Source organism: Lepidothrix coronata, unplaced genomic scaffold (genome assembly GCF_001604755.1).
Source record: "Lepidothrix coronata isolate B3197 unplaced genomic scaffold, Lepidothrix_coronata-1.0 Scaffold22, whole genome shotgun sequence".
NCBI lineage: Eukaryota > Metazoa > Chordata > Aves > Passeriformes > Pipridae > Lepidothrix > Lepidothrix coronata.
Window position 1 is genome coordinate 5,839,047 of NW_016690202.1, and position 16,076 is coordinate 5,855,122.

Sequence of the window (16,076 nt, forward strand, 5' to 3'; positions counted from 1 at the left end):
AAGCCTCCCCAGGGGACTCTAATATTGTCTCAAAAGTCATTCTGAGATTTGAAAGTGAATTTTCAGATATGAGAAAATTGGAGTTCTTAGATCAGTCCCAAGCAAACTAAGCATAAAACTGTCAAGCTTTCTGTACCAAACTTCCATTGCACATGCAGATTTAATTCTGGAAAACTGCCCTTAAGGACGCTGGTGGTTTCTGCCAGTCCTGCCTCTGCTGTTTCTAAAACATTGAAAAACTCAGCCCTTCCCACCTCAACTCGGACTGTAACGTCTCTGTGCAGGTTAGGAAGGAAATAATTGATCTAATTATTTGTTATTTTAAAATATTTATGTGTATGCAACCAGCAAGTGTCAGTACTATATAGACACTAAGGAAATGATAGAGCTGAACACCAGTTAGTGCCATGCAGGGAGAGTGTAAGGAAGCATTTTGAGTTATTCTAGTTGCAATTTTGCCAAGTTGTCAGTTTCCCGAAAAAGCTGGGCAAAGAAATACTCAAATGACAGAGCAGGGAAAAAGTCAAAACAAGTAGGTTGCTAATGGCTTTTTTAGTCTCCAGAAATGGATGTACAGATTCTACTGTGCCCCCTGCTGGGAGAAATTATAGTCAGTCCTGACTCTTCCCATTTCCCAGGACCAGAAGCTATGAAGCACCAGTTGCCTGGCAGGCTGGTGATTATACAGCCCTACAGCTCCGTGTTTGTCCCTAATAGCTGCATTTATAGGACCTAGAGTAAAAAAATTATATGCCAGTCTTATGAGGTAAAAATAACTAGTGGCAGAATGTTTAAGAGACTTCCAGCAAAACTATGTAGGAAATTAAACTTCAGTAGTCCTGGTGCTGCTAGAACAATTTTATCTATTTTTACCTTTGGAAAGCTAATGTAGGAAGAAATATTTAGCAGCATGACAACGTATCATCATGTTTTCCTTAATAGGTCTACCAGTCAGAAGGTGTCTACTGTAGAAGACCATTAATTTAGTAGTAGTATTTCCACTTTGAGAGGAGTAAAAGCATGTCACAAACTGCAGAGAAAAAGTTAAATGAAAGAAACAAATGTTAAGAAAATGCTTTTTCAGTCTTATCCCTATAATGGCATTTGTGGGTGTTGATTTAAAAAAATAATACTGCCAAACTAGCCAAGTGAAAATAACTAGTCAGTACTCCCAGAAAAGGCTGGGTTGGAAATTTATAAGATTTTTAAAGAGATTGCACAGCCTCTATTTACCTGGGCAAATATTCTTCCTGAGTCACATGTTCTGTAAAATAAAGTAACTTCCAAAGTTCAAAATCCTGCCTTAAATACATGTGAGATATTTCCTATAGTTGCTGAAGAAAAATCTTTTAGTCCCCAGCCTTTTCAAAACAAAGAACCTGACTTTTCATCCTCCTAAATATGATTAATGTCTTGCAACATTTTATTTGGTGTTGCCTCTAATTACTTTTCAGTGTATTCTTCTTTGTACCCCTGTATCTCATTTACTTACCTTTTCTTCTCACTTCATGCTCCCAGTGTACATTTTTCCAATGTTTCTTTTGCTTCTCACACCTTCTATCTCTTAGCACCATTTCACAGTGCCCTGTTCAGATCCTCTGTCTTCCCCATAAACAGATAACTCTGGTCTTCATTTTGAAAAGAAAAGAAAAGAAAAGAAAAGAAAAGAAAAGAAAAGAAAAGAAAAGAAAAGAAAAGAAAAGAAAAGGAGAAAAAGAAAACACCTCAGATACAATTTTTAATAATGCCTGTTTACTGAAAATTCAACTCTGCACTAATTTAACACACATAAATGTGTATGGAAATTCTGACTCGGTAAGAAATGCTTTGCTTTTAAGCTAGCAGAGGAATATCAGGATATCAAAGCTCAAAGGCTGCTGATGTAATGTATCAACTAAACTTGCGATAGTTTAATTAATTAATATATGTAACCTGGATGGGGGTTTTTTTTGCAGTCTGAATTTTCAGTTGAACTGTACTAGCTTACAAGTACTAATTTTAAAGAAAAAGTGTTTATCCAGTTGACTTCATCCCTGCAGAAAGTAATGGAAATGCATGGATATTTGGATAGGGAAAAGGAGACTGCTGAGCATCACCAGTTACGTGCCAAAATGTACACACCAAGGTTCATCATTGGTGTTAAAATAAACAAATTATCAAATGGAGCTAAAGAATTTCAATGTCCTGTAAAAAGCTGGAGCCTGTCCAGATGCAAACCATGTGCATTATAATACTAGAGATAATAAAGATTAAAAAAAATTATGATGATGATAATAATAATAATAATGGTAACAGTAATAAAAATAATTTTAAATTCAAGTCAAGATGGAACTCAGAAGCATTTAACCATTTCTCTTTAAAAAGAATTACATAGACTGATAGAGGGATGAGACAAATGACAGCATTTTTGTTGAAGTACACCACTAAAATAGTTAAAATAGTTCAGAACAGAAAAAATTACAAAGCATTTTCTACATACTAAAAGACTATATAAATTTACAGTGGCAGAAGCCCTGCTAGGACTCACTAAAGTTTAAATGGTTACCTTAGCACTTGATTTATGTCATCCATTACCAACTGAGCCTGAGCTGGGGATCAACAGGCTGCTTTGGAGCCCGCTGTTCACTCATAGCTAGTTTAAATGCCATTAGCTCCCAAGAAAGGAATATTTTGAGTCACTGCAACAAAACCTGCTGGTATGATTAGTACTGTTACTGCAGTAATACTCAACCACAGTTCTTTTATAGCACTTAAAAGAACTTTGATACAAAGATCTAAAAAAAGCCAAATCATGACCAAAAGGTAAGAGGTAGACAATGCAAAATCAGCTAGCAGTGGGACTACTGTAATTTTATTATTCTTCCAATACACAAATTTAGTTAGACATTTTTCCCTTGAATTTTAAATTAAGCATGTTTATTTTTCCATTCCTGAGGCAATAGAGAAGATAATGATATGAAATGACTGAAGGGTGAAGATGGGTGAAGACAGAAGAGATTTTAGATAACCAGCAAAACTTTGCACGTCAGAGTTAAGTAAACAATGAGGTTTCTCACAGGTATTTCCGTTTTTATACAGTAGGGACTCTGGTGGAGGCCTGGGAGAACAGGGAGGAGAGGGAGCAGATGAAGCTATAATTTACAGCCTTCATGATATATCTACATTGTCCTTGAATACCAAAGGAGCTGAGAAACTTTCACTGGGCAGCCAAAATCCCTCCTTCAAGCAACTCCCTCTGTTTCCCACTGGTGCTTGGAAACAGGAGGACTTGAGCCCTGGTGCTCTTTGCTAGTCACCACACCCTGTGTCTGATCTTTTCCAATTACTTCTGTGTTACAGTTAGTATTGAATTTATTGTGCTAGGAAACTGTTTGGCTACAGATATGAAATTAATTATGAAATAATTAGGAGAGACATTATTTCATTTCCTTCAAAGTATTCAAAGTATTAAAATGAATGTTAGTTTAGTATTTGAGAAGAAAGGCGACATTTTTATATTAAATAGAGAGTGGCAATTAAAGAACTAGCTACCACCACTAGCACTACCTGACCTCTACAGTCTTACATGGAGACTGTGAGCTAGCTGGCATCACACCTAGTGAGCTCACATGGCAGAAGAGCTTTGTGACAAAACCGTCATTAGCCCTGCACAAACTCAGGCATGCATATTTTCAAGAATGAGAGTGGTCCAAGAACCCCAACTGTCTCAAAATGTCTTCACAGGGGAGATGCTCAAGCTCACTAATCATCTTCATGTCCCTCTGCACTCTTTTCAGTATGTCCACGTCCTTCTTATGATAGGAGTCCCAGAGCGGGATGCAGCACTGCAGGTGGGATCTCATGAGATCAGAGTTATGGAGCAGAATCCCCTCCCTCGACCTACTGGCCACATTGCTTTTGATGCAGCCCAGGACATGGTTGACTCTCTGGGATGCCAGTGCACATTGCTGGGTCATGTTGAGCTTTTCATCTACCGACACCCTCAAGCCCATCTCTACAGGGGGCTGCTCCCAGTCCACTTATTGTCCAGACTGTATCTATGTTTGGAATTGCCCCGACTCAGGTGCAGGACCTTGCACTTGGCCTTATTGAACTTAGTAAGATTCACACAGGCCCACTTCTCAAGCTTGTCAAGGTCCCTCTGGGTGGCATCCATTCTTTCTAGAGTATCCAACAGCTTGGTGTTGTCAGCAAACTTCATGAGGGTACACTCAATCCGACTGTCCATGTTGCTGACAAGGATGTTAAATAATACTCATTGCAGTATGGATCTCTGAGGGTCCCAAGTCATCACTGTTTTCCACCTGGCATCAGGCTGTTGGCTGCAACTCTCTGACTGCAGCCACTTCTTTATCCACTGAGCATTCCACCCGTTAAATCCATGTCTCTCCAGTGTAGGAGGTAGTGGTAGTGTGGGACAGTATCAAATGCTTTGCACAAGGCGAGAGAGATTGTGTCAGTCATTCTTCCCCCATCCATAAATGCTGTAACCCCATCATAGAAGGCCACCAAACTGGGCAGGCATGATTTGCACTTCACAAAGCCATGTTGGTTGTCACCAATCACCTCCCTGTCCTCCATATGCCTCAGCATAGTTTGCAGGAGGATCTGCTTCATGATCTTGCCAGGCACTGAGGTGAGAATGATTGGCCTATAGTTCCCCAAGTCTTCATTTTTTTATCTTTTTTAAAAATGGGGGTTATAAATGCCTTTTCCAGTCATTGGGAACTTTACCAGTTCAAGTGAAGGAGTATCTCATTTAACCATTACTAATCTCCTTGTTTGGCCTGATAGCACCATCACTTTCTCTTGGGACTGCCAGTTTATTTGTAACTGAGCAAGATCCATCTGTCTTGTGTAAAGAAAGCTAAAGTAGATTGTGGTTTTTTGTCACTCATTAAGTATACCTAGTAAAGCTCCTTTCATTGCTGGATACCTAGTATTCTAGAATTGTCCTTGAAGTATTTATAGTGATCTTCAATTCTACTCAAAATTTACAGTATCATAATTATCCAAAGTGTTCACAGCACAACACACCATTAGAGCTGTTATTGCTACTTCATGCAACCATTCCCAAACAATACAAAATATAGGAGAGAATTACCTGTAACAGTAACCCACACTAGATACAGGCATGTCTGAAAAAGTGAGTTTTATAAAGTGCAAAAATACTCAACAGGTATCTAGACAATTGATATTTAAGGCCTAAATAATCCACATGGATTAAGTTTCACATATAACACTTCTAAGCTTTGTTACAAGGGACCTAAAGGTAAAGTGATAGTTTTCTTGTGCGTTTAATATACTGAGACAGGCATAATTTTTATACACTATGCTTTCTAGTACATGTAACTTCAAGCTAAAGGAATTTTCATTAACAGTAAATATTATTTTTCCTCTCTGCTATATTTCCTCTTCTTCCTTCCCCCCACAGTTTATGTTATGATCTCCACTCATGATAATGTTAAAGAAGAGGTAAGAAACTTCTATGGATAGGAAACTCTATCCCTTTACCTGAAGTGGTTGTAGTAGCAGTAGTAGTAGTAGTAGTCGTCGTAGTAGTAGTAAAAGTACTAAAACGTTAGTTATAGTGGGATATAAGGAGAAAAAAATTAACTAAGACATTAGGCTTTATAATAATACAGTTAACCTAGGCAACTAAAATGGAAATCTCATGGGACTGTTGCCTTCTGCCCATCCTTGCTGCTACCCTGTGATATCAGCATAAAATTTCTCTGAAGTTTTTCAGCTTGATGATCTTGATCTTACATTACTGCATGATTTTGATCTTATATTCCTATCATATAAAAAATTCTCACAGAAAGAAGGAACATCAATCTGATATTAAGGAATATCAGATTGGTTCAGATATTTCTCGTTATGAAATCAAGGCATTTCATTTACACATTTAAAATTGATTTTTGGCAAGACATCAGTTCTACAGAGGAGTCTTGGCTATTGAACAATAGTGAATAAAGGATTCCACACATTTTCCCATCTGCTTTTCTAATTGTTAAAATAAAAATAACAACTCTGAATGGGAATGAAGTGTTATTTCATTGGTCCTCACAACAAACATTTTTGGTGTTGTTAATTTAAAATTTCTCGATCTGAAATCTCCCTCAGTGCTAATGACATCTTGCAAACTTTATTTTCTTGAGATTGATCTTCAATAATAGAGGTGCTAATTGACAGAAGCTTAAACATGTCCTGTGCCTTTGTATTATCACAGTGTAACAGAGGTGATTGGGCCATGTTCCCAGAAGATCCTGTTATTAGCTGATGAGCAGTGGTACCAGGTCCCTCTTCCTCCTGGCAGAAGAACAAACAGAGATGCAGAATACCCTCTGTGTTCTTCTCCTAAATTGCTGACAGTGTTTGGATTAATAGCTGCAAGGCCATTACTTCAGGATTCTTAGTTCACAGCAATTACACACTTAACAAATAGCCAAGCAACATCTGGAAATGAAAATAAGTATTATTTACAGGCTATCCACGTAAATTAAAAATCAACTAAATAAACTGAAGATGGTATGCCAATAGCCTCAAAGCATTGTCTTGACCAGTAACCTTGGCCTCTTGATACTTTTATAGTAACTAGTAGATGTATCAAGATTAAATGGGTAAGAGAAGTTACTTCTCAAAATTGTGCAACTCTTGTTGTATGCACCAAAATAAAAGCTTTTATCTCCTGGGCTGGAAGGAATGTCAGCTTTATAACTACTCATCTTCTTGATGTTCAGTGAAATCAATGCTGGCTGAAAGAGGCAGGTGCCCTGGCTCTGAGGCATTCATAAGAGAAGTTAAAACATAGGATGATTTAAAAAGATAGTTAAAATAATCTAAAAACAGTGCTCAGTAGCTGTGAGAATGAACATGGAACTGTAGTTCATGAGCATCAATTTTCCTTTCACTGAGGCTAACTATAGGAAAAAGTAAACAAAGCTGTATAGTTTTCATTGTCTCCACCTTCTATTCTTAACAAGGCCAGACAGAGATTGGGGATGGGGTGTGTAATACCTCAAGGTCTTAGAGTCAGGTGAACGGCTAAATGCCACTTTGAGGATAAATATATCAACCATGCACCTCCATGATCCATTAAATACTTGGCTTATTCTCAGAGCTGCTTTCAAGCACCACATATTGTCACCTATTGCTGGGTCCTTATTATAAGTGTCTTCTTGGTTATTTTAGAAATTACAGAATGAGAAAGGTACCAGGAGACCTGAGCCCAAAGGCACTGCACATGTAACCAGCATAGTGAAATCAAATACCATTCTGTGCATATTTTTACTCACCACAGCCACAAAAAGAACATTTCCTTGCATTTTGCCCTTTCCATGGAAAAAGAAAGAAGTCTTCAAAGATTTTGACTGGCTAACTTTGTGCAGCATATTACATGGAAATATATGTGCTAATCAGCCTCCCTGAGTTTTTTTAGGCATATTGGAGAAAAGATTAGAAATTAGGATTGCTGAAGAAGCCCATATGGATATGTATAAAATCAGAAGATGATGTATGTTCTATGTTCTTTGTAAACATTCAGAAAAGCTGATTTTACTGTGATATCCATGACTCCCAGGGCAGCGCTAACTTTTTACTCACAGCCAAAACTACTCATTTTAATGTTAGTGTTTGGTTTGTGGCCTGCCATGTGAAAAAAATGAACCATAGTTACTCAGCAGAGTCAAACTTGAGGATGACAGTCAGAGAAGCCTCCTTGCTATACTTACTCAAGACCTCAGAAATAAAGCAAATAGCAAATTCTTCATATGAAATAAATCACCATTCAGACGTGTCATAAATTTGTGCCATGATTATTCTTCATTTTATATGACTGATTTTTCAGAATTTTTTATACCACATTCATTCTTTCAGTTAATCAGATTCATTAATCTCCCTTTTAAAATAAAGACAATGGATTGATCACAACCATTATATATGCTGTACAACTTCATGTTGAGAGATGAAGTGCAAGTACTCTCTTGTAATAAATAGATGATCTGCATATTTATTTCATCAGAACAATAATGAAAGAAAAAGCTGTCAGCCTGATTGTCATCTGCAAAGATGTACTTCATGTATATCAGCACTGAAAATTATGAAAATAGACATATTTACATTAGCACTACCTTCAGTCCAAGCATGAATTATAGAGTATTTTACTGTTGTGAACAAGATGCTCTGAAGCAAAGCATAGCATATTTAAATGGTATCATTTAAAATGATACCATTCATCACGACTGGTGGGGGGGGGAAAGAAAGAAACAGCTTGTGCTGACAAACACTGTCAGTTCTGTGTTCTGTCTTCTCCTGCCTTGTGCACTTTGGTAACATGATGTAAAAGCCACGTTCTTGCATGTTCATATTTTGTTCAAGTACCATCTGCCAGGGACTGGGAAGAGCTGACTGGGTGCCTGCAAATGCAACTTCTTCTGCAGAGAAGCTTCTCTATTGACTGCAGGAAAGGCAGCTCCACCTACTGACACTTCTGTCTGTCTGCTTTTTAAAGAGTGGAGGGATTACTCAGTAGCAGCATCTAGTCTCATTTCCCAGTGGAAATGCAGTTCCCAAAAAACACTGAGAAGGTATTTCTAAGCTTTAAAGCTAGTAGTCCACATTAGGGTATATTTTCTCTCTTAAGATGTCTGAGTCATTCTGTAAATTTACTTTCTTAAAACATGACTTTCTGATAGTACAAGATATTACAAAAGCAGTACATTAGGACATTTAAAATGAGATACCGATTTGACTTTAACTGTGATCTGTCCTGACACAGCATAAGGCTATCTGTTCGCTTTTGATCCAGGCATATTTTTCTGTGTTGCAGGTGCTTAAATATTTATTGTTGTAACCTCAATCATATTGTGTCTTTCAAAGCATTTTTCGAGAAACGGCAAACTTTTGTCACCTTTGTTTCTGATGCAACATTACTGCACTTGGTACATCAGGGGTTTTTCTTCAAGACAATACCTAATGCACACTCAACTCCATTGAAAGAAAATATATTCAACTTGGACAGAATCAGTATCACAACTTGTGAGCAAAACTTGGTCTTGACCTCACAAAGACTGTTTCTGCCTGCTTCAGTACAAGTCAGAGAAACTGAAAGCACACCTTTCAAGTAGCCACACGTGGAAAGGATGAAAATATCTGTTGTGTCATGAAGAGCCTAGGCTGACTGCTGTAATGAGATGTTTGGGTGGAACTGAGAGTGAATGGAGCTTGATCTGAATGCTAATGTAGCCGTAAGGAGGCCTGACCTGATTTCTACTGATTGAGTGGATGGGAAATAAACTTACGCAATTTATTTTTATTCTGCATTTTCCGGGGATGGTAGGGCAGAGGGATACTGGTATTGATATCATCCATCCCCAATTCTTAAAAAAAAAAAAAAAAGAAATTTTATACTACACACTTGTGCCCCCAGATTTCATAGAATTTTGAATAGTTTGGCTTAAGTCACTGACTTAAAAAAAGGTAAACTTCTAAGTCAAAACAAGCTTGCCTTGCTGATTTTTGTTGCCTGTGTACTCCCTTTAACTAATTCAGTCTTTCTTTTCAGAGTTTGATTCAAAGGTGAAAATTGGCTTATCAAGCATTAGTGATAAACCCTATACTGGTCAGTCCTGTAACATATCCAGTAGATGGCTAATCAACCAAAAGCAATTCGTAGTCACATATTGATCACAACTTGAAAGAAAACCTTTCTTGCTACAGTGAAGACCTGCAAAGGCAGAAACAAGAGAGTATCTCAGTGCCAGATATTGTGATGTAAGTATTAGAGTGCTTGACTGTAAAAAGTAGTATGGAGCGTTTTCCAATAGGATAGTGCCCAGTTCCATGTAGAAAAAAAGTTTTCAGACTGAATCTATATATAGATATCAAAATTGCAAACTACTCTATAGCTTGAGCACAGGTGCCTGAGAGCTTCATTAGCAGTAGGAAATGTTACTAAATGAGCATTTTCAGTCAATATCTGAAAAATGACAGAGATATGACACAGAAACTGACATTTCTCAGATATGAGAAAATGCTGATTTGCCTACATGTAGTGTTTCAGTTGAAGAAGTCCTAATTTTAACAGTGAAGAGGTAAATGTGCCAGCACTTCTACCAGAGAGGTATCAGAACCATTGTTCAGGTTAGCCTGCAAATGGTCCAACTAGGCTGCTGTTGAAAGCAAGGTTTGGAAGAGAACTCCTGTTTCTGAACCTCAGAGGCATAGGTTGTTGCCTCTCCAGAGGCACTCAGCTTGAGCTGAAATAAACCAACTCTGTCACAGAACCTAGGGTCCTAACTATTCTTTAACACAAGACTCCACTCACCATGGCTCATATTTCTTTGCTGAATAGCTTTGTGTGCCTTAGTTCATTATTATGTTGGAATACAACTCAGTAAGTGCTCAGCACAAGAGGAACTCATTATGGCCCAAGGTCAGAAGTGTTTCAACAATATGAAATTAACACCTAGTATTTCTCTGTTACCATTTGTTATGCAGATGTAGTTCCATCTCTTTTCAAAGAAAAATTACACATGTTGTAAGTGTAAACCTTTGACAGCTCCCAGAGGCAAAACAATTTGGTCCATTGTTTGTCAGGTGATTAAACACAATCACGTTGAAATTTCTCTGTAATGAAGTTGTATCAGCGTGCAATAAATGCATTCAATTGATTAACTGAGTTAAAGCCTTCATTTTCAGAGGAATAAGACAACACTGGCTTTTTTCAATTTTTTAAAGCAGTTTCACAGATGCAAGGCTGATGTTCGGAATAATTCCAGAAGGGATTCAAATCAAGAAACAAGGGAATAAATGAGGGTGCTAGAAAGGAATATTAGACAGGCAGGTTATGCAAAATGATGTAAAAACATGGAGTTAGAGGTGAAAAAAAATTCACTCCTCCACAGAGAAGTCATCTGTGTAAAGTCTGCAAACACTACTGCTCACAACAAAATAAGATTTTTGTGTGTTTTATTAATATTTTTCACCAAGATTTACCAAATTGTGTCACTAGTTTTTGATCAAAACAGACAACTCTCCTGCAGCTCTCTAAAAATTTCCTATTATGTGAATAAAGCATAGGAATAGTAGCACATGCTTTCTGAGACACACTAATCTGTGAAAAATGAATGCCTTCATATTTCTTTCTCATTCAGTTTCTGCCTCATATCTCTTCCAGTTCTTTATCCCTGTCCTCTCTTGTGCAATCTCACTGTTCTATTTCCTCTTCTGTCTTGTGAACTTGAATTTTGCTGTTGACTTATGTTCTGTTTTTATTAAATCACAGTATGATATAGCTTTAGTTACTGTAGGTCCACTAAGCCCCAGAAGATACTTGCCCAAAAGAAAATGTGGACTCATTGCTAGGGACTGTAATGAAAATGAGGGCAGTAGTCTATTGTCCACAGCAGTTTGATTTAACAAACTTCAAAAAGGCTCAGGAAAGTACACCATTGCATTATTAATTGTTGAAAAATTTTTGAAATTGTTGGGAATTTTGCATGGGAAAATAATGAAGACTAAAAAACTCTTAAGTTTACCTTCTGTGAGTTATTTTATGACATGTCAAGAAAAAGAGAGTGTAAAAATTATTTCTGCATAGGTTTGTAAAAATCCTTTTTCTTCTGCTCTCTCTTTCTCTCTCCCTCCCAGAAGACATAGGATTTTATGGTTTTAATGTTTACACCTACTTTTCCAGGCCTCAGTTTCTTGAGGATCTTTAAATTACAAACAACATGAAAATAGTTTGTTTAGTCTGAAGTCATATTTGAAATATGTGATAAAGAATCATATTTTAAAGTGTGTAGGCACTTTAAAGTGTGTAGTTTATCACTCTTTAAATTTTTAATTGATTTTGTGTTTTGTTTCCCCGTTTTAGTTTTTTTTCCATTTTGTCTTGAACGATTGTTGGTTGTTGCCATGGTAATTCTAATTTTTTTTTTTTACTGTTATTGCAGCTTTTCAGAAGAGAAGTCCTTCTTTATACACATTTCAATTCCTGTAGAAAAAATGACTGCTATTCAGGTCTATAATGTGGCACCATCTTCAACACAGTGTTATGCCTAGATCCCCAAATTCTTGCTATGACTGACCCTTGTATATACTTTCTGAATGAAATCTGAGATAAGACCTTTCTAATCTATCCACACAAGTAAGAAATATCTTTCAGGGCTTGGCACCATCCTAATTTTCAACTCTAATTATGTCAACACTCTTTTATCTCTGGGCAAAACAAAATGTTTCCACTTACATCTCCTCAGCATGCAAACATACTTTTACTAAATTGTGCCCTGCCACACTCTGAAAATTTCTCTTTCACCAACCATAAAATATTATTTTCATTTTTATGCTCCTTCCAGTCTTACCTCCCATGTTTTAATTCTTTACCCTCAGGAGTTCAGCTCCTTCCTCTAATCTGCCCCTAATAGTAGTTTTAATTATACTTACAAATAAACATTTTCACATACTTCCTTATGCTCAGAAAGAACTTCCAGTAAGTATCTAAGGCTAAATAATCTCCATTGCAAATGTAATGGTAAAACTAAGAAGATCTTCAAAAGCCTCTGTAGAATTGTTCTTTGTCATTCATGGTTTTAAAAATGAAACTAAATGTGATTATTTATATTTTGGTGTCACTTCAGGCATCAAGTAGCCAAAGGGAAACAACATCTCATGTTGTGTTGGTGTCCACATTTTGCAATCTATTGTGTTTAGTCAAGCACAAGTATTATAGCTTTGTATGATATATACACAAACAAACATACATATGTAGATATTTCTACTAATAATGGTGGGTATCAGTATATATCTAAAATATATGCACTCTCTATATATTTAATTTTTTAAGTTCTAACTTAGGTACATATTGAATCTTTTTTATGCAAGGAGAGGAAAAATATAGGAGAAAGGTAATAATTTTTAAAAAACTTTTCTGTAAAAACACAAAGAATAGAGCCGGATTCCCAAACAGAAGAGTCCAGAAATTTCCTGAAAAGATGTGATAATTGCAGCAGTATATTGCACCAGAGGTTATGCAGATATCTTTGGCAATAGGTAACATTTTTTTCTTCATTCATTGTCTCAGGTGGAACAAAACCAGGGGATTCTCAAGAAAGCTCCATAGACAGAAGACCAAAGCAACACAGAAACCAATTCTCTGTTTCTTCGTTGAACCACACATTTGCTTGCCTGTAAACCCATCAACACAGATTTATGTTTGCTTTTCTCCTTATCCTTATCAGACTGGTACAGCTTCATGTCAGAGAACTGCCTACCTGGCTTTCATACTCTCAGCTCTTGCCCTGCATTAGCATTACCTCTCTAGCACCGCAGAAACAAAATGGTAGCTCGTGAGCAGCCCGTGAGGGTCAGTGTGGTTAACTTCCCTGTGTGCGTTAGCTCAGTGAGAAAATTCAAGAGTCACTTGTCACTTCCCACTCTGAGAGCACAGAGCATGACAAATCTCTTTTTGTGGCATCTTGAGGTTTTGCTGCACTGTAACTGCTCTAGCCTTGTTATCTTCTATTTGTGCTGCAGAAACACTCTGTGGCCAGTTATTGTATGGACTGGTTTAGAATAGGAAATGATGAAACTTTAACACCATTAGTCCCCTTATTGTTGAATATGTTACAATCATTCTTTTTAAATTCACAAAAGTTAACAAAGGGCTTTTCTAAATAGAGCTTGAATGTCTTAAAAATAAATCTGAGGCTTTAATGCTCTGTAATTATCTTGTCTATTATCTCATCTGCCACTTAATCTTTCATGCTTTTTTCTGATCTTTTAACAATATGGAGGGGTTGCCATTTTTAAAAAACATATATCTTAAAAACAATTCTGGGTATTTTTGATTTTTTTTTTTTTGCTTCTGAAGCTTCATAAAATTCATTTGAAGGAAAATATTTCGAGTCTTCACACAGAGATCACTGGCTATTTTAAACTTGAAAATGGTACCTAATTTTGTTATTGCATTAGAGTTCCTGAATTTAAGGCAAAAATATTGTTCAACTTGCCACAAGCACAAAATGATAATTCTGTTACTTTCCTGTATTAAGTTGTATACATGGGTTTTCTGCCAAGACATAGCAGCATTAAAGCGACTTTTGAAGACAGTTTTGTAGGGGTGAATTTCTAGATTTTTCTGAGGACTAAAGACATGAACTAGGGCTGAGTCCCACACGGAATGAGATACATTGGTTCAACAATATTGACTTTGAGCCAACACTATCGAAGAGCTGTAATTTGGTTCATCCTCTGTTTTAGTGCATTTTTCACACATATTTTAAAGTAGGTAGTCTGTAATCAGTGATAACTTCATCACAGCTATTGTTAGAAATGTAAGGGGCCCAGTAGTTGGTTCTTATTTCGACAGGTTAACTCTGCACAACCTCATACCTAGTGAGGTAGTAGAGGGAAGCAGGTTACCTTCTGCTTCGATTTTCTTCAGGATACTGAAGGCTAGAGATGGCGATTAGATGTATAGACATCTTATTCAACAATTTCCCAGTCTAAGACCATCATCAAAGTAAAAAGTTTTGTCTCATTTTTAAATGGAATTTTGTGCATTTTACTAGGCTGGGGACAGGGAGGGATCCCTCCCTGGCCTGCTTGGCGGCATTCCCCTTTCAGAGCACCCCAGGAGGCTGTTGGCTTTTTGGCTACCAGGGCGCACTGACAGTGCTGTTTGCATGTTGGTGTCCCCAGGACCTCCAGGCCCTTTCCTGCAGATCTGAGATGGATCCCACAGGAACACGACACAGGAACCTCTCTGGCTGTGGGAGTCTCTACCAGCAGGACTGGGAGGACCCTTGTGGGATGTTGGGCAAGAATCTATGGAGCTGCTCAGACTCTATGAGAGGAGGTTGTTTGCAGAGCTTGTGCAAAGGTTCAATGCTGGTACTGGTGTGTCTGGGGAAAGGATTAAAAGCAAGGGACTGGGAAGGGCTCAGCAAGAATGGAGGGGGGATGGGACAGAGGCATGGCAAAAATATGCTTTGTTTGCATTGCAGTCTGCTCCTTGACTGGCTCCCGAAGGCCCAGGATGTTCAGAGTTTAGAGCTTTGCTGTCTGACAGAGACCAAGCCAAGGTGTGCAGATCATTCCCTGGCAGTGTCTTCTGTGAAGCCTGTCCCCAGAACACCAGGATAGCTTATCTTGCATTCCTGCCATGGCCATGGGATTTGGGGCTGGAGGAGCCAGGCTGCTGCTGTAGAGAAGTGGCAGAGGAAAGAGGGCTGTGACAGGTGGATGACTGGAGCCATTTGGGTGTAGAGGTACCAGCAGGGAGAGGGTTGTCAACATGGCCTGTGTCCATGGACCTGGCTTTGCTTCAGGTCAGGTGGCCTGGCTCATGGCCACAGGGCTTGGACAACCATGCTCTGGTGCTTGGAGGGGAAAGACTGGGAGAGTGTGGGCCAAAGGGGCTCTGTTGCAGCATTTATATTAAAGTAGTTCACGGTACACTACAGACATATTCCCCTTTTGTTTACCTATGCTGTTGAAACACTGCTAAAAAGCATTGCCTGCAGTGGTTTTCTTTGGTTTTGAGAGAAATATGCTCCAGAAAGCTTCTGATCTATGTTCAGTGTCCACAAAGTCTATAATCTTCCAGCACCAGCACAACAAATTGGAGAACCTCAGCCAGCAACTAAGTTCCATACTTAGCAACTTAGGAACTTAGCAACTAAGTTCCATGCTTGCCACCCCCACCCCCTTAGGAAGGAGAATTGGAGAGAAAAGGATAAACCTTGTGGGTTAAGAGAAGAACACTTTAATAATTTTAACAATAACAATAACAATGCTACTATGACTAATAATAAGAATAGCAATTAGTGGATTCATGTGCAGTGTACCAAGTGGTTTTGAAAGATGCACACTCTGGAAAGATTCTGGATGTTCATTCACGTTGCATAAAGGCCATAAGCTGCGCTCTCAGCAAGTCCAAGTGGATGACAGGTCCATCGGCAGGGCTGGCTTAGCATCCCCCTGCAGTCTGTGGGGCAGAGGTGTCGGAGTTCCTTGGAGCCCTCCCTTAGTCCCTCTCTGCCGGCCCCCTTCTCCCAGCAGTGGGATTGTTG

The 16,076-nt window shown here is 38.2% G+C and overlaps 1 long non-coding RNA gene across 1 annotated transcript; it reads right to left on the reverse strand.

Moving 5' to 3' along the window:
- Positions 1-917: 917 nt before the first annotated feature.
- On the reverse strand, positions 918-15,622 carry LOC108494039. The gene is made up of 3 exons (XR_001873706.1): positions 15,489-15,622; positions 1,493-1,628; positions 918-1,030 (listed from the first exon to the last, which is right to left on the reverse strand). It is a non-coding gene; the product is annotated as an uncharacterized LOC108494039 (long non-coding RNA).
- Between the last annotated feature and the right edge of the window lie 454 nt (positions 15,623-16,076).